At 40.4% G+C, this 12,000-nt stretch overlaps 1 long non-coding RNA gene across 2 annotated transcripts; it reads left to right on the top strand.

Moving 5' to 3' along the window:
• Positions 1-165: 165 nt before the first annotated feature.
• On the top strand, positions 166-2,336 carry LOC104567847 (uncharacterized). 2 transcript variants are annotated; one of them, XR_015913427.1, is made up of 3 exons: positions 166-365; positions 401-1,032; positions 2,155-2,336. It is a non-coding gene; the product is annotated as an uncharacterized LOC104567847 (long non-coding RNA). The 2 variants fall into 2 exon arrangements; XR_728531.2 differs by having other exon boundaries at positions 166-1,032.
• The last annotated feature ends 9,664 nt before the right edge of the window (positions 2,337-12,000 follow it).

Below are 12,000 nucleotides of genomic sequence, written 5' to 3' on the forward strand. Positions count from 1 at the left end.
CATGGGATTAAATTCAGGATTTAACTAATGTTTGTGCTGTTTTTCTCACTTTTCCTTTTGATGGTGCTGAAAGAGAAAAAGGAAAGCGAGGCCCAGGCCACCCAACGCCTACTCCATGGGTCTGGTTTGCTGAGACACCAACTTCACCTTCCTAACAAGGTTATTTCTGACAGCATGTGTAGATAAACATTTAGCAACCAGTTAAAAACAGCTTGAAACATTTGTGAGTTGGTTATGCAACATGAGGAGACCAAAAATGAAACTTCAGCTCCATACTGCTGTTTAATAATTCTATTTTACAATATTAAGAAGTCCATCTTTTCATTTTTATTAATGTAGTCTGAAAAAGTGTGCAGAACCCACTGGTTTCATATATTTTATAATACTGCTTTAAACTAAGGAGGGTTTTTGTGTCCATCTAGGTACATAATGGCAACAGTCATGCACTCTTAGTGCACTCAAGAATGGAAAAATGAGACAAAGCAGTCATGCTGCTGGTGGGAGATACCCCACCCAGGAGATGTGATGAGCTAACTACCTAAGCAGGCAGGAGATGGGTGGTTTTATTTGCTCCTTGGAACTTTCAACCTGTCTCTTCTCAGTTTATATTCTAATATTTTTATTTAAAAAGTAATCTGCTCTTATTTCCAAATACTGAGGTACTTTCTCATGCAGGAAATAGGAAATGCAGCTTTCACATTTAGTGAAATACTAGTTGCTTGCTGGTTAAATATAGAAAGCAACTTGCCCTGGCACAACCTAGGCAGCCCTTCTGATTGATGGCAGTTTTACACAGGTGTAGTAAGAGCCTGTTTTCTCTGTTGCTTTGTATTTTATTCTTAACATAGAGATACAGAGCAATGGAATGAGTTGGTGATGCAGAAAAACATACAATAGAAAAGAGTGCACCTTAATACCTACAGAACTGTCTTAAGCTAATCTGAAGAAGCATAAAGTTGCTCGTTTACCTGTTCTTTGTGTTGTAGGTGCAGCTCAAAGGAAGATGATGACTACCAGAAGACATGAACAAAGGTTTCTGTCCTATTAAAGATATGAAAAATATTCTTCATGTAGTTCTATCTAATCTTTTGGTTTCCAGCATTGCAATTTGTAATTGATTAACACTGCTGCTGTATTCTTACTTCTTAGAATATACTTACTGTGTTAGTGTCTGTTACATAGAGGTGGTTGTTTATTTTCTGATTGAAGATTTTTTTTATTGTGATTGAATGTAGGTAAATAAGCATTACCATTCACTGCAATTTTCTTAAAAAGATAAAATGGCCATTACAAAACCTGTCATTCAGGAAAGCGTGTAGCATTTTTATTAAAATACGTTTTTTTTAAACTAGAAGGTATTTGAGCAGCTGATGCAGTCTTTTTCTTCAGCTTAAGCAGGTTCATTTCTTGTTCTAATTCTGTCCAGCTTTTTTTGTTCATAAACCGGAGACTTGCTGATATGGGATTTTTCATAAATAGGGGATTTGAGTCCTCTGCCCTGTTTCTTTTGCCGTTTTCTTTTGGCAACAATGGAGAATCTTGAATTCTGGCTTCAGAAGCCACTGGAATAGAAGTCTTCTTGTCACTGCCAGAGAACCTGTGCAGTTTAGGCAGTACCTGTCCCTCATAGCCCTTAGTGAAACTGCAGTAAATTGAATTGTGGGGCTTGCAGCTTGGTACAAGTCAAACAACTATGCAAGAGATTTTTTTCTCATTAAATTATTCTTCAGCGATAATTAACCTGTGAAGGAGGATAATTACTCTGTTCCTCCTATACATAAAAACGTAGCTGATCCTGCATACATAAACTTGGATTACATCTACTACGCTGTCTTCTGTCGCCTTTTCTCCAGTGGTGCAAAGCGGCTTCATGTTTAACCTGTCAGGTTAGCCAAGCATCTAGACAAGCCCTGCCCATGCTCTTTGCTCTTCCTAATGCAAACCCCCAAGGACAGAAATGAAAGGCTCTGCTTTTTTTTCCCCTTTTTTTTTTTTTAAATGCAGAATGAGATCCATAGGCAGTTAGAATCTCTTTATATATTAATATGTATAACTATAGTGTATGCTACTTTAAAAACTGTTCAAGAGCATTTGATAATAGAATATGATAATTCTTTTAAATCCTGCTTAATAATACTTTATCTCCATACATAGGGTAAGTGGCATTATACCTCTGAAGAACTTTATATATATTGATCCCTGCACAGAAGGCAAACCCGTTTGTGAGGCTGCTGGAAAAAGAACAATCTTCTACAGTATGTGTCAAATTGTAACTTGGAGTGGATGGTGTTGGGAAGCAGCAATTGCTTGAAGTTAATAAAGAAGCTTAAAACTTATTTGTATCTTGTCTTTTGTTCTGCTTACAAAGCTTGTAAATATTTGAAAAAAATTGAAATGCACTAAAAATGAAGCTTAGCTCTTTTGAGTTGCTTGCTTAGGTATAGGAAGTGTTAAAGATCTTGGAGATATATTGATACAGCTCTTAATTTAGGGGAGATTGGAATGCGCTGTTTGGTGGAGGTCACCAGGTAACTCCTCAGGTGATGAGGGGCCTTAGGTTGGCCTCTCTGACAAAGGCTTTCATGTGGCCTTTAGTTTATTAAGGAAGATGGGAAGCTTCTTCCAGAGCCTCCCTCTGCAGGCCTGAAAAAGCTAAAATGACCAAGGATACAGGAATAAATTTCCAGGCAACCCCAAAACGCCTACATCTTGGACTGTTCCAATGATCTCTTTCTTGAAAAGATCCCATGTGTATGAAAGTGTCTTCCTGTATAACTACATTTATAGGAACCACATAGATAACCTAAAATAAGTTTTTATATGTATGGAATAAATTCTATATATAACCTTCATACATGTGTGTGTTAAATGGAACTTTTATTTCCTAACATTTGTTTACCTGCTGATTTGTTTAAGTCCTGTCAGCAACAAAAAAATGAGTGTGTTTGGTTTGAAATTCCCCTTGGTTGCTCTCCCGTTGCCTCCCTGCCCTCTTCTTTCCCCTAGCCTCCCCCAGCACTTGCCCCCTTTCTTTCTGAAAAATACTTGCCTAAGTGGCTTCTAGAATTGCACAAGTTACACTGTATCACAGTGAGGGAAACCTTGTACGTGCTGCCTTCCTGCATCCTGGTGATCTGGATAAGAAGGAAGTGAGGTTGGTGAAATAGTCGGCTTGTAGAAGTGGCATGGGCTATGTGTATTTTCAAAGCTATAACATAAATTATCCTTTAAATCGTTGCACTGAGAATGCTTGTTGTACTTGGGAGTAGTAAGAAATATCACACGCAGGTGTGATAGTTGAAATGCTGCAGCTTCCATGCAATACAAGATCGAGTACTGCTTGTAACCTCTAAATGAGTATGTGGTCAGCATTTGATTCTTTGGGGTACCGCTGTGTTACATACCCTAAAATAACAAAAGCATGCAGAAAGGATGGTAGTTTTAAAGAAGCAATGCCTAAAAATTGCCCAGACAGAAAATGTTAAGGTCTAGAAGTTCTGTAACGACTTCCACATACTTTGTTTCATGCAAATCTGAACTCTCAAATCCATGTCTTTGGTCAGGCAATACTGTAAGTGTCCCACTCAAGCTGTTTTCTGTGTAGATGAATTCCAGTCGCAGCTTTCTCCTAGGCTTTCATACCTGGTTATTTTGTGCATGTAAAAATTTGAATAAATAAAATGTAACCTTGTGACCAATGGTTACTTTCTCTAAATTGGTGAATTTGATACCTCTTTGCATAATGCACGTTTTGAGTTCTTCCTTGCCTTGACTACATTGCAAATACTGATGGTGATTGTGGCCCTGATTTTTCTGTGAAGTAGGTGTGAGCTGGGTGTTCATAAGGGAATGAAAAGGTGTGGAGACAGTGCTGCAAGCGCACTTTCTTTTCTCTCATTAACTTAAAAAGAATATTTTAAAGCCATATAAGTACAACTAGAAGTAAATTCTTGGAAGACAGCAAAAAATGATCAGTGTGCATCAAAATAACTAGTGTCTCTGTACTATTTATTCCTGACCATACAACTGCGCATAAGCAAAAGTATGTCAGTAACAAAATCTAATTCTAGTAGAACAAATAATCTTTTAATTTTTCTATTTGCCTTTCTCTCTCTCTCTCTCTCTCTCTCTTTTTTTTTTTTTCCTTCAATTAGAGCTCTCATCAGCTGTGATTACAGCTAAAACAGTTCTTTGTAGCAAGTTTGCAGATGATACCAAACTGGGAGGAGTGACTGACACCACCGAGGGCTGTGCTGCCCTTCAGAGGGACCTTAGACAGGTTGGAGAATTGGGCAAGGAGGAACCTCACGAGGTTCAACAAGGACAAGTGCAGGGTCCTACACCTGGGGAGGAATAACCCCGGGCACCAGTACAGATTAGGGGTTGACCTGCCGGAAAGCAGCTACGTGGAGAGGGATTTGGGAGTCCTGGTTGACGACAGGTCAACCATGAGGCAGCAATGTGCCCTATGGCCAAGAAGGCCAATGGGATCCTGGCCTGCATGAGGAGGAGCGTTGCCAGCAGGTTGAGGGAGGGGATCCTGCCCCTCTCCTCAGCTCTGGTGAGGCCGCACCTAGAGCGCTGTCTGCGGTCTGCGGTCCCCAGGACAAGAGGGACATTTTGCTTCTAGAGAGGGTCCAGCGAGGCGCCACAAAGATGATTAAGGGACTGGAGCATCTATCATGTGAGGAAAGACTAAGTGAGCTGGGCCTGTTTAGCCTGGAGGAGATTAAGAGGGGATTTGATCAATATGTACAAATACTTGACAGGAGAATGTAGGGGAGATGGGCCCAAACTCTTCTCAGTGGTGGCCAGCGATAGGACAAGGGGTACAAGCTGAAACACAGGCAGTTCCATCTCCAGATGAGGAAGAACTTCTTTCCTCTGAGGATGACAGAGCCCTGGAACAGGCTGCCCAGAGAAGCTGTGGAGTCTCCTTCTCTGAAGATCTTCCAAACCTGCCAGGATGCCACCCTGTGCCACGTGCTTTAGGTGTCCCTGCTGGAGCAGGAGGGTTTTTTTTTCAGGTTTCTGAGAAAGATTGCTTACAAAAGTCCTTGTCTATTCAAGGCAGCTTTCCTGTTCTTTTGTTAGCATAGCAGGATATATTGAAAGCCTTTAATTGCTCTAGATTTTGTAAGTCAATAGAAAACTGATACTCCAGAAATGCAGTAGGAGTCCAGGTGATCGTTGACAACAGCTATAGTTACATTCCAACTGTTGTCTTTCTTTGCAGTGCTGCTTTCCAAGTGGGAAAGCAAGCACTATGACTTTTTTTTTCCCTTTTTTTTTTTTTTTTTTTTCTCATTTGGTGTTCTCTAAGTTAGTATTTTATTTTGCACCTCTCACGTCTGCCACTGAAATTTTTAGCGTTTTGTTTGCATAGGATACAGACACCCTGCTGTATTTGAATGCAGGCATATATACTGACTTCTGTTTGGGGACCGTGTGAGAATGGCTGGGATGCTGTAGTCCCATACACATGATGAGTCTGCCTTTTTTTTCCTTAGAGTACATCCTCTAGTCTGATTTTGAGCTATTACAGCACAGAAACATCTGTGCTGATATCCAGTATTCAAATATTCAATTTCAGATCTTGGAGATGCATAAAACATATCTAAATTCCACTTTCAAATTGCATTTTGCAGCTGTGACTTTCTATCAAAGCATTTATTTTCATGGCACTGTCTGATTATTGGGGATAACACTGGTGCTTGGTGTGCTGGGGGCAATTACGTGTCAACAAAGTGAAAGGGAGATTTGTTACTTCCATGTAGGTTGTTACATTTGCCCACTAGGCTGAGGTGGAGAGCAAGTATTTTTAGGTTCATTTCAAAGAGTAGATGATTAGGGAGTCAAAATTAAGTGCTCCTTGGGCTCTTCTGTCTTCCCATCACGTAGGTATGTGTGGGCCTGGAGGGCCAGTTGAAGGGCTTCTGATTTAAATTTCCAATCTTTATATATATGTATATATAGAGATAGTTTCTTAACTAATATTAATGTCAGTTAACATGGTTTATTAATAATTTTGATAGTAAACCATCACTTACCTTTTCATTCTCAGGTGCATTGTTTTCATCGTTTAAAAGACTGTTCTCTGTGTTAGCATTTGTAACCCCAAACTTATCTGGAAATCTGAGAAGCTATCGTCAATGTGATGTTCAGTGGTAGAGACAAAATCAGAAAAAAGAAAAAAAAAAGAAAAAAAAAAACGTTTCAGCTCTAGTATTGAAAGAAAACTCTCCTTTTGGCCAGTAGATTAGTAATGGTGTCTGCTGAATATCTGGGTAAGGAGCTGTTTAACACTGATTCACATGACCTCCCACAGCATGATTAACAGCAAAGAAGTTCAAAAACCTGTGCATGTTGGAAGGAATTTCCCCTCCTTGGAAGGAGGGGTCCTAATGTATCTGAGGAAAGAAATAGAGAAAAATAAAGCAGACCTCCCATTGAGAGGAATAAAATGTATTCAAGGTGAGATGGGGCCATGCTGACTTAAGTGAGGATCTTGATTGTATTAGGTAAGCTGAGGGTGCAGCTGTTTGTTAGTATTTCATGGCATAAGGAGGAAAGCAGTACTCCATTTACTTGGAATTTGCCGCTATTTTGTTTAATCAAACAGCAGCTGTGAACTACTTGCTCAGACTTGTTTTCAATGCCTGTGTGCGACCAAAAGCCAACTCTGCTTCTCTCACATATAAAAGCAAGATTGCTGATTTTTATTTGAATATCAGAAGTTAGGTGTCCCATTGCATTACCTTTCTTCTGATTTTCTTTTCAGTGTTTTACATATTCAATTTGTGACTCATCCATTCTATTGTAATAAAAAAGTAAGTTTTATTTTAAAAGAAATCGCATCTTCCACATGAAAAGGGGTGTTCCCAAAAGGAGTGTTTGTTCTCTTAGTCTACGTGAGTCATGTTCAGCTCCAAAAGACCGAACCAAGATCACGTGAGAGATTTTCAAGTTATTTCAAGTTATTTCAAGACTCCCACAGAAGACTTCTATCGTTTAGTTTCTCGTGCAACTATGTCACTATGCAACAATGCCACAAAGTGGTAGGAGGGAAGGGTTTGTTGCTGCGCTGTTCCTGCAGGAATCACAACACAGTGTTTAGTTTTGCTTTTCTAATAGATCATAAACCAAAGCAAACACTAGCACACACCTGGAGATCAAAACACAGCTAACAAACTACTGCAACTGTGTATTGTCCCCGGGCTTCCCTGCTCCTCTGCAGCTGACACTGCATGAAAGAAATGTTACTGCTGTTCAAAATATGTATTGCAAAGTTTTACACTAAAAACTGTCATGTGCCCTAATAGAGCAAGATGCTGGGCAAAATAACAAAACACACAGAAGTCTCATTTTATTTTTAGGGCGCCCAATCTCCTTTGTCCCAATAACCTTTGTCCCACCACCTGCACTGAACACCCGTGGCAGAAGCGACAGTGGTTGCCAGCTCTTAGCTATAGCACAAAAGGGAAAAGCAAAGCAATTCTGAAAGCCACAAAGAAAACCATGGATGATTTTAAGCTGGTTTAGCACCAAATGCAGGTGAAGGAGTTAACAAAAGTTTACACTGCTTCTTGGTCTACCATCCATCATGAAAATACCATGTTATCTGCCTTTATTGAGTGCTGCTTAAGCCACCTGGCTTCCACGATGCTTTGCTGGGTAGGGAAACAGAGGTGGACAAGGAGCACTCATTGCGGTTCCCCTGCTTTGCAGGCTCCTTCCACCAGAGACAGTTTGGCATATTTTAACTGGTTTCCTCATTTGCTATAGAGGAAAATTCTGAAGAAACAGCTGCTACAGGAATGTCCTGTAGCGGGAGATGCAATCTCAAGGAGCTTCTTCCTCAATGTTTTGAAATGTGAAGCTCACAAAAAGCTTTTAAAAGCCTTCCTAAAGTCTGACATTTGTGCCCTGGCTGCTAGCTAGAGCACAGAGTAGCACAATTCAGGGCATTTCCTAATCTAATCATGAACAGAAGCACCAGAAGAAAATCTAGTAGTAGTAGTAGTACGAGTGCAAAGGGGTGTCCCCATATTACAATTCATGCCGCTAGTTTTGAATAATCCAGCTCCCTGAGATGATTTGAAGACTTGGTGTTGATCACGTATTTTATAAGAGCAAGTATTTTTCTGCTACCCCACTCATTCAAGAAAACATTGACCATAGCAGCATCACCGACTCACAGATCCCAAACTGTGACCTCCCAATTCAATAACCTCATGACTAGCAGTTAGTGGAGCTTTTCCACCAAATCTACATTTTGCTGTTGTGGTTTAGTTTAGCTAACAGTTCCTGAATTTGGTTATGGTGGCTGTATAGCAGGGCTGCATAAGGCCCTTTGAAATTTTAAATTTACCACTGTTTGCTTACACACTAAATTTTAAACTTGCCACTGTTTGCTTACACTGTTTGCTCAGTCACATTGCTGAGAGAAATAAGTTCAGTTTGATATTGTTCGTCCTTGACAATCACAGACTGTTTTGTTTTGTTCTGTTTTGTTATTACAGAATAGGAAGGAAAGTTCCAAGAAACTCCCCACTAACTTGATGTACTTGACGTAGTAATGTACCTTCTGCTACATTGCCTTGTACAATAGTAGGCTTTGATACAAAACCTTGAGTAAGATCCTGTCTTTGTACCACATCAGTAAGGTAAAACTGCACACAGCTAGAGGATCAGGGCTAATGCAACAAGATGATCACACTGCAGTTTCTGCCCTTTTGCTGCGCAAATATCCATGATTTTAAAAAGTTCTACTCAAACAATGTTTTTAAAAAAACATTATTCAAATAGAACAATACTTGGCAATGCTATGGGACAGCAAAAATGTCCCTTTCATCAGCACAAATTGCCACAACTTACAGATTTCATTATCATTTTTTTGAGATATATTGTTACAAATGACATGTAATTTTTTTAAAGAAGTAGTTTAATTTCTGATTTTTAAAATACGCAAATCATTTTCAGTTTTCTCATTAATCTTCAAATTAGCAGGTAAGGAACTGTGAATTTCATATCTCTAAGATTAATTATATTTATTTTTGTCTAATATACCAGGTTAAAAATATACATTTAGAATCAATAATGGCTGGAAATCATAAGAGTCATGTCATAAAAGCTTAATTTAGGGTGAACATATAATACTGGGAAGGAAACAACCAAGAATACCATCAATTTATTTACCTGTACACTTGGGGAAAACACTGTGCATTAGTCAAAGTTCAAGTTTTCAATCTGCACAGACTGTACATTATAACACGTGACGTGCAGTTAAGAAATGTTAGTTGTAACCTGAAGTTGCAGACAGGCACAAAGGAACTTCTGACACTCTCAGATCTTAGCTACACTGAAAGACCGGTGTTTTAAAAATATAATAACCAATCAAAACCCTCCTTTTCTCTGTATGTATCTATCTGCACTGCTTCTTTAATAATGAAAACCAAAGGCAGACAGAGAACACAGGGAATCTGTGGAAGAGATTACGTTAATAATGGAGTTAATTAATTACATTGGATATCTAACAATTTTGTTTAAATACCAGTGATGCACTATTCAGAGTGAGCAAGAGTAAGAGTATCTCCTTGGGCAACAAAGCCCATCTGTTGTGTAGTGCTGCTTATTTCTGGATGACTCTGACCTCCACTGGAAGTCTGTAAAAACTCTGTAAAAGACCAAAGCAATTTCAGGATTAAGTACATATGAAAACACTTCTCACAGTTTTTTCTGGAAGTTCTTTTACCTGTTACAATCTCTGCTAGTTTCAGTGAGCTGAGTTTGACTTTTAATAGTGTACTTAAAAAGCTATGTCTACATGTGAACAAGATGGGGATTCTTCTATTAAATAATTACCAATATTGTATTAAATAATTACCAAATAATTAATAGTGAGGCGAGGGTCAGTCGCTTTTCCAGAATAACTACCAATACAACAAGAGGAAATGGTCTCAAGCTATGCCAGGGAAGGTTCAGGTTAGATACTAGGAAAAAAATTCTACACGGAAAGCGTAGTCAAGCATTGGAACAGGCGGCCCAGGGAAGTGGTGGAGTCACCGTCCCTGGCAGCGTTCAAGAAATGTGTAGATGAGGCACTTAGGGACATGGTTTAGCAGGCTTGGTGGTGATGGGCTTATGGTTGGACTCAATGCTCTTGAAGGTCTTTTCTAACCATAATGACTCTATGATTCTATGATTCCGATTTCCCAGAGAGTTAACTAAAAACACCGAAGTACTCTCTAAAAGCAATGTTGATTTTTTCTCATTCATTGCTAGTCACAAAAGGAAACACCAGATCTAATTTAATTTTCCACTGCTGTAAATGATATAGTGGCATTCACTGATCAAGGAAACCCTGTTCCTGCTATTATTTCATCCATTAACCATTTATTACGGTTTTATCCTTCTCCTGCGCAAACACATGTATGATAAACATACAAAGTCCATTTGGTGACACAACTCATGCACTACTAAACCTAATACACTGTGCCGCTGATAACAGCTTTCCAAGACTGGAAAAAAAAAAAAGGTTATTTACTGTTGGCTCTGTTGGCAAAAGCACACTTGCATATACTGCCCCTGCAGTCCCAGGTACAGAAAGCAGTGTGTGACGCCAGTGCGGCAGGCTGTAATTAGCCAAGTAATCAACCGGTATTACTTGCAGCAATTACCGCAGCAGATCTATGAAAAGAAAAGCAACGTCAGGCACAGTAAAGCTTCCAAGTTTTCACAGAAGCAAAACTAGCACCAGAACACACCCCAGCTGTGGGGAGGCCACCTTGCGCTTTGACATCCTTCTCAGCACACATGAGTTTCGCTCTGTGGCCACACAGCCACTGTCACAGCCGCTCACGCCGCCCTTGGGCACGGCGCCATTTTGTGCGGCAGCCCCAGTGCCTCATGGCCAACAGCTGCCCCTGTGGCGGCCTCGGCAGCGGGAAGGAAGGGGAGCATCAGGGCAGCCTCCCTGCCTCGGCCTCTCCCCTTCTGCTCCCTCTTCTTGTTGTGCGCCCTCCTCCTGCTGCCGCCTCAGCTGCCCCGCCGCTCAGCGCTGCGGAGCCGCCGCCATGCCAGGCCCCCTGCAGCGGTGGGGGAGCGATTAACCGGCACTTGGAAAACTCGGCGGAGCCTCTTGCGGTTTCACATCCGCATTAGATGTGGCCTCCTCGGGCTGGCTCTAAATTATTTCTGAACAGCAGGGAATAGTTTGGGTTTTCTTCACATTTTGCTTGCCCAAGGCCCGGCATTGGCTTGGGTGGCAGCAGCTGGCACTGCACCTCTCCACCTCCTTGTCCTGCTCCTGCTCCCCTTGGTCCCACCTTCCACTTGGCGAGCGGGACTGCAAGTGAAGGTGACAGCAGACACCAAATCCATGTAATGCTTCCTAGCATCCAGTTTAACTGTTGCAGCAGAGCCCACACTTCACAGCATTACTTCTCATTCTTTTCTCCTGTTTTTTTTTTTCCCAAATACTTTTAGAGCTTTGTTTACATTTCCTTTTATGATTAAATTTCTAGACTCTGAAGGTTGTTTTCATGCAAGTATGTTAAGTATATTCTCAGTAAGTAACAAAAACTTGGTCCGCTAGCTAATCTTGGAAGATGTGCTTTCTCTGGGACTATTTGTTTCACTTTACTTTGTTCAGTATTCTTCACTACTCATTGCTCATCTCCTTAGGGCTTCAGAAAAAAGGGAACATGCAAAGCCATAAAGACACACGAAAACATACTACTTCAGATACCAGGTACTGTATTGGGTATTTTCAAAAATTGTTTCTCAATTCTTGCTTTTATTTTTAAATCCATGGTCTTAGCACACCTGAAACATTTTGCTGTGGTACTACATACTGGCAATGGCCAAGTCAGTGAAGTTTAGCCAGTTCTGTCACCTTAAATTGAAGTGCCACTAGTTGGCAGTGCTTAAAAGACATTTTATAAACCATCTTCTTTCTTTGCATACTGATGAGTTTTGTCAGCCGAAAGTCTAACTACC

This window comes from Tinamus guttatus, unplaced genomic scaffold (genome assembly GCF_059628265.1).
Source record: "Tinamus guttatus ecotype Peru unplaced genomic scaffold, ASM5962826v1 Tinamus_guttatus_pri_ptg000232l, whole genome shotgun sequence".
Lineage (NCBI taxonomy): Eukaryota > Metazoa > Chordata > Aves > Tinamiformes > Tinamidae > Tinamus > Tinamus guttatus.